The 17901-nt window shown below is 38.1% G+C and overlaps 1 protein-coding gene across 1 annotated transcript in view; it reads left to right on the top strand.

Moving 5' to 3' along the window:
- The window catches only part of DRD2 (dopamine receptor D2), a 111687-nt gene that overhangs the window by 14467 nt on the left and 79319 nt on the right, over positions 1-17901 (top strand). Inside the window, exon 2 of the mRNA XM_053451689.1 lies at positions 13791-13856. The gene's annotated coding sequence lies outside the window, so the exon portion shown is untranslated. The remainder of the gene's footprint in view (positions 1-13790; positions 13857-17901) is intronic.

The raw sequence follows: 17901 nt of genomic DNA, 5'->3' as shown, positions 1-17901 counted from the left end.
CAGTTGAAATTCATAGGAACCACAACTGCTTTGAGTGGGGATTCAGTAAAAGCATCACTGCTGTTTTCTATCGCTACTAAAATAATTTGGGACAAGTACAGTACTTCACTCCACTCTACAATATGATGTGACTTATTTACTAACATATTAACTGAGATATTATTCCGATGTTCTCGACTCCAATTATAACGCATTAAAAAATTCCATGCGTAATTTCATTTAAATAAGAGTGCTTTATCTTCAAGCAGATCTGTAATTTTCACTAAATCCTACATTTTACAGTGCTGTACTCTAAATAAACATCTGCAACAGTATTGTAAGCACATTAACGTTCTCCTTATTTACTTAATACTCATCAACATGCCATTATTAGTCAGTGGTGACCTATAGAGTCTGTCTCACCTGAGATGCAACACCACAATAGATGTCAAACAGCTCTATACACACTCTATACAGAACTTTTCTCGGGGTGCTTTGTTTTGGAAGTTGTTTGTAATAGCCATTTATCTGCTATACACAGATGTATTTGTTATCTTACAGGTGAATTATATTAGGACTGATCTGTTCCACAAGTAAACGTCTTTTATGTTATTTCTGATCCTGTGATGTGCTGCGAGAAACAAGTGTTTCAGCAGGGTCATGTGCGGTTGGGGACCTGGTTCCTTTTGCGTATAACCTGACAAAGGCTGCCGTTGAAGAACATGAATGTCTTTTACTGTAACCATTACATTAGATTCACATGGGCTACTTAACATGCATCAGATGTACTGCTGCTCCTGAAAGCACATTTGTTATTGTTGTCTGCTTGCTTACTTTACATGGATAGTATTTTTACTCTCTATGAACTCTGCTTGCCCCATACTTTGGCCTGATTCCTTTTTTGTGTTTTGGACTATCCTTTGGTACCTTAACCCAGCTATTTCTATCTTGAAAATCCTGGCTCTTCTACACGTATCACAACACTGATTGATGATGCAGGATCTAGTGAGTTGGTACTTTATTATTATTATTATTATTATCTTTTATTTATATAGCGCCAACAGTTTACGCAGCGCTTAATACAATACATAAATTCAAGGGATATGACAAGACAAGAATTGACAGACTAAGACAAACCGATACATTTGGTGGAGAGAGCCCTGCTCGCAAGCTTACAATCTAGAGGGAAAATGGGGTGATAAACAAACATAAGGCATAGAGAAAGGGTGAGAGGAATTGTGGGGGTATCAATGACAAGGATGTTCTAGCAGCTAAGATGGTATGCTTCTCTGAAGAAATGGGTTTTTAGATGTTTCTTGAATGTCGGGAGGGAGGGTGAATTCTGAAGGTTCCTTGGGAGCAGATTCCAGAGATATGGGGCAGATCGAGTGAAATCTTGTAGACGGGAAAAGGAAGAGGTGATGAGTGAGGAGGAGAGCCGTAGCCCATGGGAGGAACGTAGGGATCGAGTAGGAGAGTATTTGCTAATGAGGTCAGAAATGTACGGAGGAGCAGTATTGTGGATGGCCTTATATGTCAGTACCAGGATCTTAAATTTAATTCTAAAGGTATTTGGGAGCCAGTGGAGGGATTCACAGAGGGGGGAAGCAGAAGAGGAGCGACGTGCAAGGAAGATGAGCCTAGCAGCGGCATTAAGGATAGACTGTAGTGGAGAGAGTCGAGACAGTGGAATGCCAACCAGAAGAGTGTTGCAGTAGTCAAGACGGGAAATGATAAGTGAATGAACCAGAGTTTTTGTGGATTCTTGGGTGAGGAATGGGCGGATACGAGAGATGTTTTTTAGGTGCAGGCGGCAGGATCTGGCGAGGGACTGAATGTGAGGGATGAAGGAGAGGTTTGAGTCAAGGATGACCCCAAGGCATCGGGTACTTAATGTTGTAGAAAATTAGCCCTGAACAGAAAAAATCCAGTGGCACATATAATACATAACCATCAAAGCTTGAGTAACTGGATGTCCCTCCTTGGAGGACGTTTGCTAACTCGAGGTTTCATCCGAGAATTCTGTTTGTCCCCTAAAACTCTCTTAAATCTAAAGTTAAATAACTTCAGGTTTCTTTGCCGTAAATGCTATAAAAGGTATTTGTCATAGACATTGATATTATAAAACTCCCAACTTGGCAATGTCTTTCATTAAATAGTATCCTTCAGAATTACACCATTGATACTGAATGTCATAAAAGTATTTGTTCTTAGTTATGACAAGAAAACAAAACAAGTTTATTTCTGCTGACACATCCTTTATTACAGATATATTTCTTTTTCGTTGCATGAAATAAAGTATATACTCTTCTCTGAGGTCATATCTTGTTGGAATCATATAAATAAAACATTAACAATGTCCCCAGGTTTAATTTTTGGAGGTCCTGGACACTTAGATTGGAGAGAAAGTAGGAGAAAAGATCAGCGCACTGATACTTCATCTGGCCAAACCTGTCAATTTTGAGATTTATCATTAAACTGGTAGAATTATTGGGGGTAATTAAGAGGAGGACCTAGAGGAGGTCCCTGACCTAGCTATGTGTCCAGGTATGGTGACTTGACGCCTGGTACCCGCCCGGCCTTTCTAAAGCTGAACCACCCATCGCAATAATATTTTGAAGCTTTGTAGCTACTTGTGTTCTACTAGATTTATCACCTTCATTATATTGTCATAAAACTTAAGTGTTCATGAGCTGGGACTTTTTAATGTGTATCCTTTTAATAGAGATTTATGAAGCTAGTGAGCTGTAGCAGTTCGCTGAGATTAATACCATTTCATGGCAGCTTTATCACCAGAGATTTAATTCACAGATATAGTGCAGGTACTTATTGACACTATTAATTTGCATATTATTAGTTCATTACCCTGTATGATTTGGACTGCATTCATATTATATTGATGAATATCTTAATACATGCCTATATCCATTAAACAGCACTCATGGTTTAATGATGCAGTGGCCACATCTTTATTTAACAACCTTTACTGGATCCATAAACATGTATTAGCAAACACAATGAGGGGTGAAGCTTCAGCAGTCAGAAGAACGTCCCACATCTCCAAGGGTTGGTGTCTTGATGTGCCTTAAGCTGCCTTCACCTTCTGGAGTCATTGTCCTACAAGCCCAAGTGCCGGCAGACCTCATCTTAAACAGTGGCCACAAATAGTAAAGTATAATAGACAACTATTGATAGACGGAGGGCAGGTGGAACGGAAGGACACATGGTGTTCAAGTTTGTTGCCACAGAAAAAGGTACATTTTACTAAAAGCCTTACCTATTTCCCAGAAGCACAAAGCCACTCCAAGGCCAGTTGGTATAGGCCAGCCACCGCGACCCTCTTTCATCATTGGTCTCTAAAAACTTAACTTGAAAATTAGTATATAAAAAAAGGGCACAAAACTAACTACACTTTGATCACAAGGGATTTCCAATCTAGATTGAAAAGATAGTCAGATGTTCTATTGCAATGTCCATAGTTAATTTGCTATTCTTCACATTTAATTAAAGTTAAAAACTTTTAATTATTGGAGTCGATGTTAGGCTTCAAGTTAACACTTCTCTGTTTCTTCTCAAGGACAGCATTAGTAGAATCCTCACTTTCCTCTAATCTAAACGGCCGCTGGGTGCTGATGCCGCCGGCCGGCGCTACTTTAATACTTTTTTTTTAAATTTAATATGGCAAGCCGGATCGGCTATTAAATGAAAAAAAAAAATAGTATTAAAGCAGCGCCGGCCGGCGGCATCAGCACCCAGCGGCCGTATGCGATGGCCGCCAAGTGATGGGAGCAGCGTGAGGGGTGAAAGCTCCGCCCCATAGCACTCACCTTTCACCCCTCACGCTGCTCCCATCACTATGCGGCCATCAGATTGTTGGAAATCGAATCTAAACGGCCGCTGGGTGCTGATGCTGCCGGCCGGCGCTACTTTAATACTTTATTTATTTATTTTTAATATGGCAAGCCGATCCGGCGTATTAAATAAATTAAAAAAAAGGATTAAAGTAGCTCCGGCAGTCTGATGGAAAAAACTTACATTGCTATATGATTTATCCCAATATGTTACCCTGTTTTAGAGGCATGTCTACATTGTGAATAAGATGTAAACATGCTTTGATGCCTCTTCATGAATATACATATATTTCTAAAAGGTTAAAAAAAATCATGTTGAAACGACTCTTTCTTGGTAGACTCAGTATTCCCTTGATTCCCTTAACAAGGTCAAGTATCTTCTGCCACATATTTGTACGTCTTCTCAAATGGGGCGACATCCCAGTAGTGGGATTGACTGGATATGACAGCAGTTTGTTCCAATTTTATTTCTCTTCTTCGACAAACCTTTCAGAATACATTGCGGTATTCTAATAAATATGTGTACTAGACTGTCTGTCTGTGGACGAGGCACAGAGGCTCTCAGATATTGAATTTTGGCTTTCAATATTTTTTGACTGATGTTACTCATAAATCCAATCCCATTATTAGAAGCAGTGGCATCATTGTAGAATATATTAAGAACTTTAGCTGTATCACCTTGTTTTCAAGCTGCTATAGACATAACGTGTTTCAAATTGATGTCCATTGATTACAAATATTGGAACATGCCTATCTTTACTTCCCCAACCCTATATCAGCAGTGTCCTTTTCTTTCTCTACACTTAACTATTCCCCTTTCCGCCACACATTTTCTATCTTGCTGTCACTGAGGCCATTAGTCCACTTTATCCCATTCCCTTTCCATATATTCCCTGCATGTAATTTATATCAGTGCCCTGCTGCTATGACGCTGTTTTCTTCACATAAGCGTGTTGTGGTTTCAGATCCCTCAGTTCGCATTATAAAGGCTTATACCTGGCAAGTGTCCCTTACATGGGGCTGAGCTGGCCCTGTATGATGTATAGTTATGTTCAGAACATCTCACTGATCTACCCATGCATAATACAAGGTCAGCCAGGCTCTTTTTGCAGCAGAAACTAAGGGTTAGCCTTTCATAATGTATGGCGGAGTTGGTGAGTTGAAAGCGTAAGTCTCCTGGAAACCTCCTCCTTAGTGAATGGGCTCCAATACTTGTCCCCAAGTCCATCCTCTTTTCATGTCTGCGCCTCCTTTATTCCCATCATGCCTTGGCAGTTGACCTGTCGCTTAATTAACAATGCATCTTACTGCTTTGGTCACACCTGGCCATCAGCGGTCGTAGACCTAAATACAAGTATGGGATAGGCATATGAATATTCTGAATCTAAGATGAGATCAAGTACTGAATAACGCTTGAAGTTTTTTCATCAGCAAAAAAATGGGCAGATTATACGTCATTAAATCTTATGTTTCAATGACATTTATTTTCAAAGGAAGCGGTGGCTAAAGTTGCAAAATGATTAGGTAAACAGCTGCACCCCATGGCTGTATCGGACGTTTCCCTCTGTTGGAATCCCTGCCTGTGGGTTGTTGGTGTAGATAAGCGGATCCATAGGCAGAATGTTTGTTTCCATCCCTTGTATTGTTTCTCTCATTGGTTGTGTGTTTCTGCTGCCTCTTTTTGAATCTCATAAATATTAGCATGCTGTTTACCTTGGCATTGCCAAAAAGCATAAGCACTATGTGTTCCCTGGAGCATGCGATTGAGTCACTGCTGAAGAACAGTGTACGTATTCACACACACAATGAAGAAGAAAGATATTAAACATGTGTCTCGGTAATCACACTCTGATCTATAGCTATTTTTACCATGCAATTTCTAGACTTCAATCACAGCATAAATCCAATGTATCTCCAGATGGGGAGATGAAGGGACTTTTCAAAGCTGCTAAATAAGGTAGCTGCGTGCGTTTGGCTCGCACTAAAAAAGCAGTTAATTAAAGTAGCAGTAAAGGCTAAATATTAGGAGAGCTTTTTAGATTTTCAAAGCATCAGCTGTCAAAACAGCTGTTTATTTTCCTAGGTTAACATCATTCTATAAGATAAATACATTTTTTTTTTCTTTTGTTATTTATTTATTTAATTTTGAGTTGGAGTTTTTTTTCTGTTGAAATAACAGGATAACATTATACTTGGTTTTGAGCTGTATTTGCTGGGATACCAAGCCACGTGTTGAAATTATGCAGTAGTCCAGGGGTTGACAAATTAATACTTTCATTTATTAATTTATCACACCCACAACCAAAATCACCACAAAGTAGGGCTTAAATTAGCTCTAATCACTCTTTTAAGATAGTAAATCTGAGCTGTAAAGATATTTGTGTTAAAAGTTAAAAAATAACAAAAGTCTTTAAAAGTTGACTCCACATGCATTCTAGAGGCTGCTCAGACCTGTCAAATGATCCAATGGCAAACTTAATTTGTAGCTTAAATGGACAAAAGCCTAGAAATACAAGAGTTCTTGTCATCACTATGTCATTGATTGTGTAATTTGTGATGTCATTTTGACGTTTGGTATTACATTTTTTGCCATTAAATCTCTGTATAGATTTTCACACACCCACAATACACATATTTTTTTTTCTTTTTTAAATCGTTTTTTATGCAAAGCCGAAGTGCAGTAATACACTGTTACTGAGGAATATACAGCTTCAAAATGTTATAGCGGTTTTAGAGTTAATAGAAATTGCTTTAGTCAAATGTCAATCTGTAGAGTAAGCAAAGGCTACGGCCTTCTGAACTGAATAAATGAGCGGCAGACTCTTATGTTTACAGTTGCATATGCTCCATAACACACAATCCTGGATAAATTGTACACATTATTACTTACACACACTTCTTACCTGCTTTCACAGCCCAGTGCTCACGAGGAATGTGTCAGGAAAGGTGACAGCAGGGCTAATACTTCACTGACCCATGATATCATGCTCCATGTTCAAAACAGGGGGCAGGGGGGTCATCCTGGAGCTAAAGCACTCCAACTAACTAGGGACATTTCTTCTTGTTCTTTTATAAAAAAGGAAACAGAGAGGAAAAGCATAATACGAGACTGCCGAGGTAAGAAAGAAGTAGCTTTCAGCTGAAATAACTATCCTACTTAAATATAGAAGTGTGTGGCTTTCAACTGCCTGAAGGCTTCCTATTCCAATGTTTCCTTAAGTATTCTTTTTTGTTGAACTCTCTGATGTCCTCGAGATGCTGCTGTCTTGTTTTCTAGGCTTTGCAGAAATATAATTGGCATTTCTTCTTCATGTAAACTCTTGTTGTGCCTTTGGCTCTTTGTGGCTACTTACATATTGCATCTTAACTTGTATATAACAGCTCAACCATCTATAACATCTTAACCATTTGGTAGGATGCAGGTGTCTGCAAGTGGCTGATACCTTGCTGTCGTAGTTTGTCAAAAAACATCTATTGTCCAGTATGGGAAGATATGGGAAAGCTATCTAACTGTGTGGCGGGGGCAACATTATGTGTAGGGCAATATGGTCACATTAAAGAGGCTCTTTGGTCTCAGCTCCTGTCCTATGGCTTGCTATCTATCTTAAGATCTTCTTGGAGGAACCCCATTAAAATATCATTTAGTCTAATGTCTGAAAAGTTAATGTGTGATGGGTAATACCAAACATATGTGCTGCTAGAGCATGGGGTGCTATTGAAAGCTCTGGCTATAACTCATCAGTTTCTTTAATGACCCAGCCAGCATTTTTAAGAGTCATGCTGAAGGCCATTTCTGCAAAGTAGTGCTGTGTAAATTGCAAATATACATTGTGGAAATGAGACAATTGTGCTTTATATGGCATTCACTGCTTGTTGCACAAAGAGAGCAATGGTGTTATTTTGAAATCATTTAAAATTAGTGATTGTATCGCGTAGAGCTCTACACGCAGCCCGGACTAAGCACCGGGGACTCAGAAGCACCGGTAAGTTGGGGGGGGGTTAACACAGGAGGATCCAGGTCCCCTGCATCGCTGCGGGGGATCTGGATCTTAGTCGCATAATCAGACCGATTTGAGGTCTGATTATAAGACGACCCTGATTATAAGACGAGGGTTATTTTTCAGAGCATTTGCTCTGGAAAAAACCTTGTCTTATAATCGAGCAAATACGGTAATTTTTTTAAAAAATAAGTTTGTGTGTATATTGCTCTAGGCAAAACACACCCCCAGGTACTTGTATGGGGAAGAACATAGCAGTCGCACCTTCTGCCAGGTAATTGTCTGAGGCCTAGTTTGGATATGTAGTATGGCTGGACCTGTTAATTCATAGTAAATTTGTCCCCGATGATTAAGTGGGGAAGCATTCAGTTTTATCTGTAAATTACAATATGTATTAGTACTTCCAAAGCACCTGTATAGCTGGAAATGGGCACTATACCTTCTGAAATACAAAATAGTAAAAAGGCTGGCAGAGACATGTCTGTCCCGAATTGCCATGTAGATCCCAGACCATTAGTTGTGTTAGGTGACCCGGCCAATGCTTGGCACAAACCGATGGCCAAGCCATTATCTGGGAGAAGGGCTGTTTTTATATATGAAATAGTACTAAATAATTATATAAGAGTTTTATACAGACATGTGATACCTATTTGAAGTTGTATTTACAAATGATAGACAAATGCCTAGTGTCTTTTACAAGAATCACAAACTGTAATATTCCCTAACTTGAAAGAAGCCGATTAGTCCTTGATTTTATACTTTCAGATATAATTTACCAAGACCCAAAACTTTAAGGGAAATGTATTAGGAGCTTATTATTTAACATTAGTGTGTTCCGTCAACCACTCTGAGATTAATAACTTCTGCTCTTAATGGAATAATGATGTCGAGGTTGTGGCGGGTAAGAGTCAGACCTGGGAACTCTTTGGGTTTGACCTTTGAAGTTTCCAGATGGTTCTCCCAGATCAGTTTCGCCGTTCGCTGGGTAGGGCTGTTTGGTCATGCCCATCCTCTGCCTACTCCCTGTTTAGCGTGTAGGAAAGCTAAATAATAAATAATAATAATAATAAAGCTCACCAACAAAGTGAAGTTCTCCTGGTAGCCTAATCAATAGTTGCCTTAGTCATTCTCTCAGACCTTAATGACTTGAAGTAAGTAAAACTTTTTAGAAAGTCCCATCCAAACAACAAAATGTGCCATGCACAGCATAATTCTACATCCGGTTTTTCTCAATGTTTCTAGAAACGAGGCCCTGCTCCTCTATTTCCATCACTCTGTCAACTGGTTGGGTTGGTTCCTTCCACTTAAGTTACCTTGATGGATGAAGACTATTCTAATGTAATTGCAATTAGACCCCTTTTTATTCAATTTATCAGACTTTTTCATTATATTGGATATAGAGTGACTTTGTGTCACAGCCTGTAAAGTTTCCATGTTTTTCTTTTGTTCCCTTCTGTTAGACAGGAAAAAATGAACCAAATTAAGCTCTAAACCAGGAATCTCATTACTGCTTCAATAGCAATCATGCTTTTCTGAACTGTTATGTGCACTGTGTACAAAGCCAGTCGATAATAAATGTCAGCATTGACAATGTGTGCCTGTTAAGTGTGTTCTATTGTCAGATCTTTTCTGGTTAGGGGATTTTTGAGTTGAGTAAGGGGGTTTTGAGCACCCGTGTCCTTGTGTTAGTTAAATCTCATGATAAGTCCAGTAGCGGATGGAAGTTTAACTTTAGTCCCAGTTTTGCCATAGCAGCTGCACTTAAGGAACAACATTAGTAGAAATACATTGTTATTAACTGCAAAAAAATATTTATAATATTCAATTGATGTTGAAGCCTATCTTTGTTGTTTAAGTAGTATATGTTTGAGCATTTTACCAGGATAGGGGTCTTCCAGTCTTTAAGGGCTGAAAAGGTTTTACTTCTTGATTATCCATCAAATACATAGATTGTATTAATAAGTTATTTCTATTGTTGATTCATTATGTGAAAGTGTGCATTTCTGATCAGATATAACAGTGCTGTTACATAGTGTTTCAGAACAATACACTTTAAAGTGTCTGTGCTTTTCATCAATTTTGACTTTTGAATTTAAATCCCTTTTTCCTCCCCCAATGTCCCTCTTTTGTAGAGGTTCGGGAGGCTTACTGAGTATGTCTGTATCACAGTGTGCAACTGTCCTAAATGTCTCAATAGTGTGTATATAAGCAACACAAATATGTTAATATATGAAATTGTGTAAGTAAAACAAGTTGTTATTCTTAGAAACAGCCATCAATTGGTCACAACAGCACCTAAGAAGCCATCATAAAACCCTGCTCCTAGGTAGGCCTCTAAGCCCACCCTCTACGAAATAGTGCCCCTCTTTTGCCATTTGAAACTTTGGGAGGTATGTATCACCCTGCTCATTTCTGTTTTAATGCTACAACATAATGGGACCGATTCAATGATCTGACTAAACCCTAATTAGTCTCAACGTTGTAAAAACGTGGTGTCTGATTACACCTCAAAGAACATTCATATATTGGATGCACGGTTAAAAATAAACCTCACCAACCCTTTAAGTGCCAACACATGTTATGTACCATACGGTATCAACCACACCGCTACTCCTGCACTACTCACACATTACTAAGCGAGCTCAAACCTCACTTGCAAGTCACATCACAGCTGTCAAATGCGCATACACATCACCCTATCTAACAAAATACCCCGCCAGTCGCTAATCACACTGTTCAAATAAGTAATGTCAACATGTTAAAAAGTGATGTTTGTTAATGTTTATGCTAACAGTGTTTGTTGGTGTATTGTGTGTAATTTACTGTCCACAGCTCTCCTCCTTCTCAACTGTGTCAGCTCTCTGTCTGTGTCTTCTCATCCAATTAGCTGTAATCAGCATTTCCCGGGGCAGTCGGCATTAGGGGATGCCGTCGCTTGCTGCTTATGTACATTTTGGGAGGACATTTATTCCGGGGGCACCAAATTGCTACGTACATACTGTGTACAGAGCGACCATTCTTTATATTCTGACTACAACAAGATTTAGTCGAGTCCACCGTATTGAGCCCATTGTTTCTTCATTTTTCTTCTCTCCTTTATAATATATTCAAATAGTTTTTGGCAGATTTTAAATTCTCCAGCTCCCTTACTATATTACTGCTAGACAGTGATCCCTACTTTTTTTCTTCTCTGAAAATGCTTTATTTTCTTCTTTTCAGCACTTTCTCATATATTTATGAAGCCACGTTGTTTTGGTTTATTTCACGTTACATATTTATGAATACCTGTCCATTGGCATCATAAATCACCTTGGTTTCATCTGTTCTATTTTATGAAAAGAAGGATGAGATTTGGAGGGCTAATCCCTTACGCATTCCTGTTTTGCCTACTGGCTCTTACATCTTAATGTGACAGTAAACTTTTTCTTCTTTCTGTCATTCCAAATGTTATTTAGAGCTAAGCTATATTTTTCTTTACAACTTATTTTCAAAAACTTTTGTTTAAAGGTGCTGTTCCAGCTGCTCAACTAAATATTATATTTTTATTCCTAGTACTGTTGAATTCTGAAATCCTTCTCAGAAGCCTACTCCCTTGTTAATATTTTTTGCTGGGAACACTTAATTGTGACACAAAAGCAGGCACTAATAAGTTGCCATAGAAACTGAAAAAAGCTTCTTAAAGTATGTTTGCCGTTTGAAATGGGTGAGTCCCTAGAAGAAAGAAAACATCTGCTAAGCTTGCTCAACGTGAAAATACGCCCAATCAGAACTTTGCTGAAATGTTAATCTTTGGTTTCTGGAGATGTTTACCTTGTCACTGATGTCTACCCATAAAGCCTCATATGTACAAGTGATTTCAGAAACATCTTCTCTTAAATGAAATAAATAGAATCTGATTTAGAATTTTGAGCAAATCTGCTTACATTTAAGATTTGGAACAAACGGAATTATTATTACGCTCCCTCTATGCTGCCTTTTTTTCCAAAATTAGATCAAATTGTTTTCTTTTGGTCTAAAAACACACCTAATGTTATTTTCCTGTCTGTGTTACCTGCTCCACAGCTGATCTAATCCTACAACACATTCCCTTAAAATGCCATTTGTGGCTGCGGTAAATGTGGATGAGGAGAGATCTTGAGCCTTTAGAGGATTGTTTGTTTTTATTTTTTCTTCTCAAAATGAAAAAAACCTAGCTGCCACTCATTATTCACAAGCAAAATTTAGCAAAATCTACCACAGTTGATAGTGCCTATTAGGCATTTGCTGGCTGTTTGTTTCCTATACTCTGAGACGGGCCTTGGTGAAGCTTTGGGAGGGAGACACAGCAGTAGGTGAAAGTAGACATAAGGAGGATCAATGTTAGAATGGATGTGAAGATCAGTTGCTAGGTACATGGCTATTTTGAATCTAAGACAAGACCAAGGACTGATTAAGTCTTTACTGGAATGAGTGCATAGAGTAAAGAAAGCAAAATGATTAATAAAGAATGGGAAAAACACCAGTGAAAGCGATATTATGTAGTTCATCCACTGTCAGAATACTTGTGGACTATCCATGAAGGAACATGCTAGTTTAATACCATAATGAAAGCAGAAAGAAACATATTGTTGAGCCATTTCCAGGACAGTCCTTGAATGGTTGGTCCCAGAAGTATGATAAAAATTGACAATGATAAAAAATATTGTGTTTTGTTCATTAGAGACAAAGGATAGAACAAAAAATTGACAAGAAAAGAATGAGATAAGAGAAGATAGAAGATAGAGAGATGAAAGAGAAAGGAGTTAAAAGAGAAAAGGGGCAAGTGAAAAGAGGGAGCTAAGAGAAAGGAAGAGGAGAGAGAAGAAAGAAAAGAAAAGACAGAGAGGGCATGAGAGAAGAAAGAGAAGAGAAAAAGACAGAATAGAAAAAAAAACAAGAGGCGTGGAGAGAAGAGTGAGACACACACTAACTCCAACACAGATACTCATATACATGCATTCAGGCACTAACACACACACTAACATACACACTAACATAGCCAGACCGACACTTACTTACTTACCAAACATACATCCTCATACATCCAGATACTCACACTAGTGCACACACACATAAACATTATTCCGGGATGGGTGGCAATCCTAATCTAGCAGCCTTTTCTGACCAGTCCAGAAATTATCCAGATGAGTAAGAATGCTTTATCAAATTTATACTCTGTAGAGGGCATGGAACTAGGTGATCTTTGCTTCACCCAGAGACTCCGAGCAAAACCCGGAGAGTTCCCAGATATGATGATTTGGCTCCTGTTTAATGCAGATGGGCTGCCAGCCCCAGGCCAGCCGCCCTATTTCAAGTATAATGATATACCGCTGCGTTATACAGCTATGCTTAAACAATTAATCTCATAGATATATTCTTTATGGGTTCTATTTATTAAAATAAGATGGCGGCTGAGGATTTCTATATTGATATTTACTATGATAAATGCCATTTTTGGTCTTATAGCATTTGCCATTACTTTTGAAATGTTCTACATACCTGAAAGAGCTATTAACACCCTACATCCCTGCTCGCCCCCTCCGATCCACACATATGTCTCTTCTCTCATTACCCAAAGTGCGCACAAAATCCGGCTCCAACGCATTCTGCCATGCTGCTCCCACATTCTGGAACTCTCTACCACTATCAATCAGAGAGGCTCCATCTTTAGAGACTTTTAAAAAAAAGACTTAAAACCCATATTTTCTCCAAATCCTTCAGATAATTCACTCTTTCTCGTATGCATATACCTGTAAAGTGCTTTGAGTCCCACTGGGAGAAAAGCGCTATATAAATACTTGTTGTTGTTGTTGTTAATCATGAATTCTACCAGCTTTTCTTATATTATATATCTGGTATATTATTATCTGGTATTGCTAAATAAAGTTGTAGACTAAACATAACTTACAGTATGAACACTAAACTCTTGTTTCTCGACACACAGGTAGGAAGATTGAAACTGGGTAGAACAAGTAAGCATGATGGCCGGAGTAACTTCACATTTTTAAAGGTAATTATTATTTTTTGCATGCAAAACTGCCTTCGGAACGTCGATTAAAACATAAGTAATAATGTAATAATTCTGTAATTTAATAGAAAAAGTAATTATTAATGCTTACTGATTATGGTTAATATAGGAGTACCTGTAGAAACCTTTGTATGTATTTTGAGAATTATATCAAACACTAGATATTGATTAATTAGCAAGGGCATTGCTATACTTTACAGTACAGCCGACTCGAGTCTTCTCTAATGAAGCTGCGTGCGTCAAAGCTGAGCACCTGTCAAGGTGAAGCTCTGCTTTTGTCCTCTCGCTCTCAGAAGTCAATCTGCTTCATCGGAAAAATAAAATATATGACCCCAAGACATATAGACACTTATTGACACTTCACATTCAGTTTAGCTGTATTTCGGTAAATGATGATCTCTGCTGTTCCTCTGACTTAAGTTATTGAATATCTCTCGCATGCGTACTTGGGTTTTCATCTATAACTTTTGTTGATTTCTTTAAATTTTGAAATTAGTTTTTAACAAACACCATCTGATAGGAGAGGTGTTAAACCCTCTAATTATTTAGCTGATCTGGGAAAAAATGTAATATAATGTAATTGTTTATTATTTGTTTTGTATTCTGACACTAGAGAAAAGGCACTTAGGTAAAGTTATTTGGGGAGAAGTGTTTGTATGAGAGGGATGCCTTGGCAGGCCAGAAATATAATAGATGCATTACTTGAACTGTTTGTCCGAGGACAGGCACTTTACCTGTAGAGGGGTTTAGTTGGGCAAAAATAATGATAATGTTCAGGTCATTGCCTGAAGGATGGTACACAATGCCCACCTGGCGCTGGCAGATCACGATGGAAAACTGACAATGGGAATAGATGATTGGAAACGGATGACTCTGCCAGAGAGAGGGACTTGATTAAATAAACACGAGCTGGAAAGGTATCAGAGCTACAGGAAAAAACTGTGATTATGATCCCAAAACTAACCAGATCGATCCGTCCATTAAATGTTAGAGGAAGTTCAGTGAACTTGCCATGTGCTGAAGGTCTCCACTAAAACAATACTGAAGATCGTGTTTCTGGAGTGCTTTGATTTAGGATTTGGCAAAATGTTAATGCTGTATATGTATGGATTTTATACCATTGGATTCATGGCATTTACATAAAAATACATTTCTGCCATGTTTTTATGATCGTATTCCAACTGTGTGGCTAAAACAGTTTGGTTTATATGATGGTAATGTTAAATTGCATGGTCATAATATCAATGTCGAGCACAGTTCGGTCTCTGAAGGATTTCTCACTTGTTCATTCACAGTGAATCTAAGAGTTCTTTTTTAAATGCAGTCCTCTATATCTTTTAGGATACATAGAATATTTCTAACCCCTCAATTAGAACCCAAGCAAACAATTTCCTGAGATATTTTAATACCGATAAATATAACATTCTTATATAACATTTTATATTTGAGTCTCATAAAAAGACCCATTATGATAAAAGACCCATATTAAAAAAAAGCAAAAATACAAATATTTCCGTGGTTGCTGCATATAGCTGCTTCCTCTAAATATCTAGGTATGGATACATAGTAATTAGAGGTTTTTATATGTATTTTATTTTTGTTAATTAAAATTAATGTATGAGCCCCATACTAACTAATTCAATCAATAATTACATTAGATGTATGTGTAATGGTACATTTAAGTTGATGCATAATATGCATCATTAATTTGAAAATAAACCGAACATGATTTACAAAGTGAAACAAGTGCATCATCTTAAATACTCAAATACTGAGTTGTTGAAATTGTCTGTTTAATGCCTTTATGCAGTGAATGTATTTTGATACGATCAGCAAGCCGCATGTTAGAGCAACTTGGCCTCCAGCACCTCCCGGCCAGAGCTTTAAAATACTGAATTGGACAAAAAAATGGATATATTAAATTAATTTGTTATATATATATATTCTAAATAAGCTGTAGTATGTTTGCTTTGTAACTACTGATGGAACTATTCTAACTGTCCCTCCACTTGGTCTCTGATGGCAATAATTATGATTTCCTACAGGGAGATTTTAAGTCCTGCAGCCTTTTGATCTCAGACCCATGATCAGCTCGCTGTTGGGTAAAAGGGAACTTGGCAGCGTTCTGATGTATGACTACGCTTACCCAGTGAGCCAAATCCTCACAAAACATCATGTGAGGCTTAGCCTGACAGCACCGGGAAGCCACACGCTGGTTAGTCCCGGCGGCACTAGTGTTGTTAGGTGAAACACTAACATTTTCTAGTCTTTTTATCTTTATTTTAATCTGATGGCTTTTTATTTATTTATCTCGAAAGACTTCCTTCGATGCTTTTATCGGTTTTCTACACTGCCGGTTGTACTGTTAGCTTGGTTTCAGAAACTGGATTATATTTATGTTACAACAATTTGTCCGTTATAAGCTGTTGTCTGCTTTATTGTGGACTTCCTATTAATTTTAGATTTCATCAAGCATCCTTCTGCACATGAAGAAACATTAAAGGAAGGTCACCTTCTACTGACCCTTAAGTGTTGTCATGGAAACCAGACCATTGACTCCCTGTGTTTCTATAAAAAGGAATGACATTTGAACTAAGTTCATGTGATGTCACACAATATAACTACGTAATGAGGTCACAATATATTTTTAAAGTGTTTTATTAGTATTTATTAATTTTGATAATGGTAATCTTTTCAGGCTACTCGTTAAACCAGGAGCTACAGTTTGTCAAGAATATGAAGGAATAACATCAAATGACCACTCACTACCTGACTTTGCTACAATATACATTTAATTAATGGCATAGGTACAAATTAATATCTGATCCGGAGCACACTCCATCTACCAGCATGTCGCCCCTATTGTTTGAGACCATTGTGTAAAAAGACATCATGCATGAGAGACCTTGTGATACTGAGCAAAGCTCCACCAGTGCTGCGTCCAAGTTCTGCAGACTTTATGAATTTCCAAATCTAGTTTTCCTGGTAAATGACTATTATGTTTTTATTGTGTCTTGCATCAGTGGAAGAATGGTCGGGAGACCCAGTTACAGGATAGCAGGTCTGTGGCAGAAAGAGCTCACATGGTACACACATTAGTATCAACTTTCTGTACCAGGACCTTCCCAGGAGTCGTGCCCATTACTGTAATGTGAGAAAAAGGGGCATTGGAGGCATTGTTACAACTTGGTGGCAAGACTGCCCTTGGTTATAAAACAAGTGAAAAGTGAGTTGATATCAACCATACTTTCCAACATTTCAAGAGGGACACTTGTTTTGAAGTGTGTAATCAGAAGTGTGGCTAAGGGGATCATTCCTAAGACTTTTATTATGTGACCGACTTTGTTAGACAACACTTTTTAACGGTTTTTAACACATTTTCTGCTGTTAAAGTACACATTATTGTTTCCCAGAACATTATGACTCACTTATATACATTGAACATTCTGAGCTTCTAGAAAAGAGGGACATCAGAGAAGGAAAGAGGGATTTGGGTCCTAAAAACTCTGCCCCTCCTAAAGATGGACTCTCGGGACCTATGCTTTCTGCATCCCAAGAGTTAAAGGGCTACACCAGAAGACCCATAGTCAGCTTTCATACCAGTGCTCAGAATCCCAGGGATAGGCAACAGGTGGTGGGTGAGATTTACAGGCTGTAACTGCTCAATGTTCACCCACAATGTGAGCAAACTTTCATAAAACCATTTTCTCCATCTACTGCTATTTTTACATTTTTGTATTTGCTTGAAGACAAATAAACCCCTGGCGTGTTTCTATAATGAATTAAGGCTCAAGACAGTAGATGTTTTGTTGGTGAAGCTATGAGTCACCAGCTGACATTTACCATAGAGCATAAATCACATCGAGAAATCTTACGATAAATGTTTGCTTTTACGCTTTGCTTCTCTACAGTAGAGACTGGGAATAAGGTGCCCATAAGCGCAAATATTTTTTTTTTAATTCTTTTTAAAGAAAACGATGCTGCAAATATAATATGCACAATGAGTAAATGTCCTTATGGTATCTGT

Source organism: Spea bombifrons, chromosome 12 (assembly GCF_027358695.1).
Source record: "Spea bombifrons isolate aSpeBom1 chromosome 12, aSpeBom1.2.pri, whole genome shotgun sequence".
Classification (NCBI taxonomy): domain Eukaryota; kingdom Metazoa; phylum Chordata; class Amphibia; order Anura; family Pelobatidae; genus Spea; species Spea bombifrons.
The sequence above is the reverse complement of the archived record's forward strand: the minus strand, read 5'-3'. Positions and strand labels throughout refer to the sequence as shown.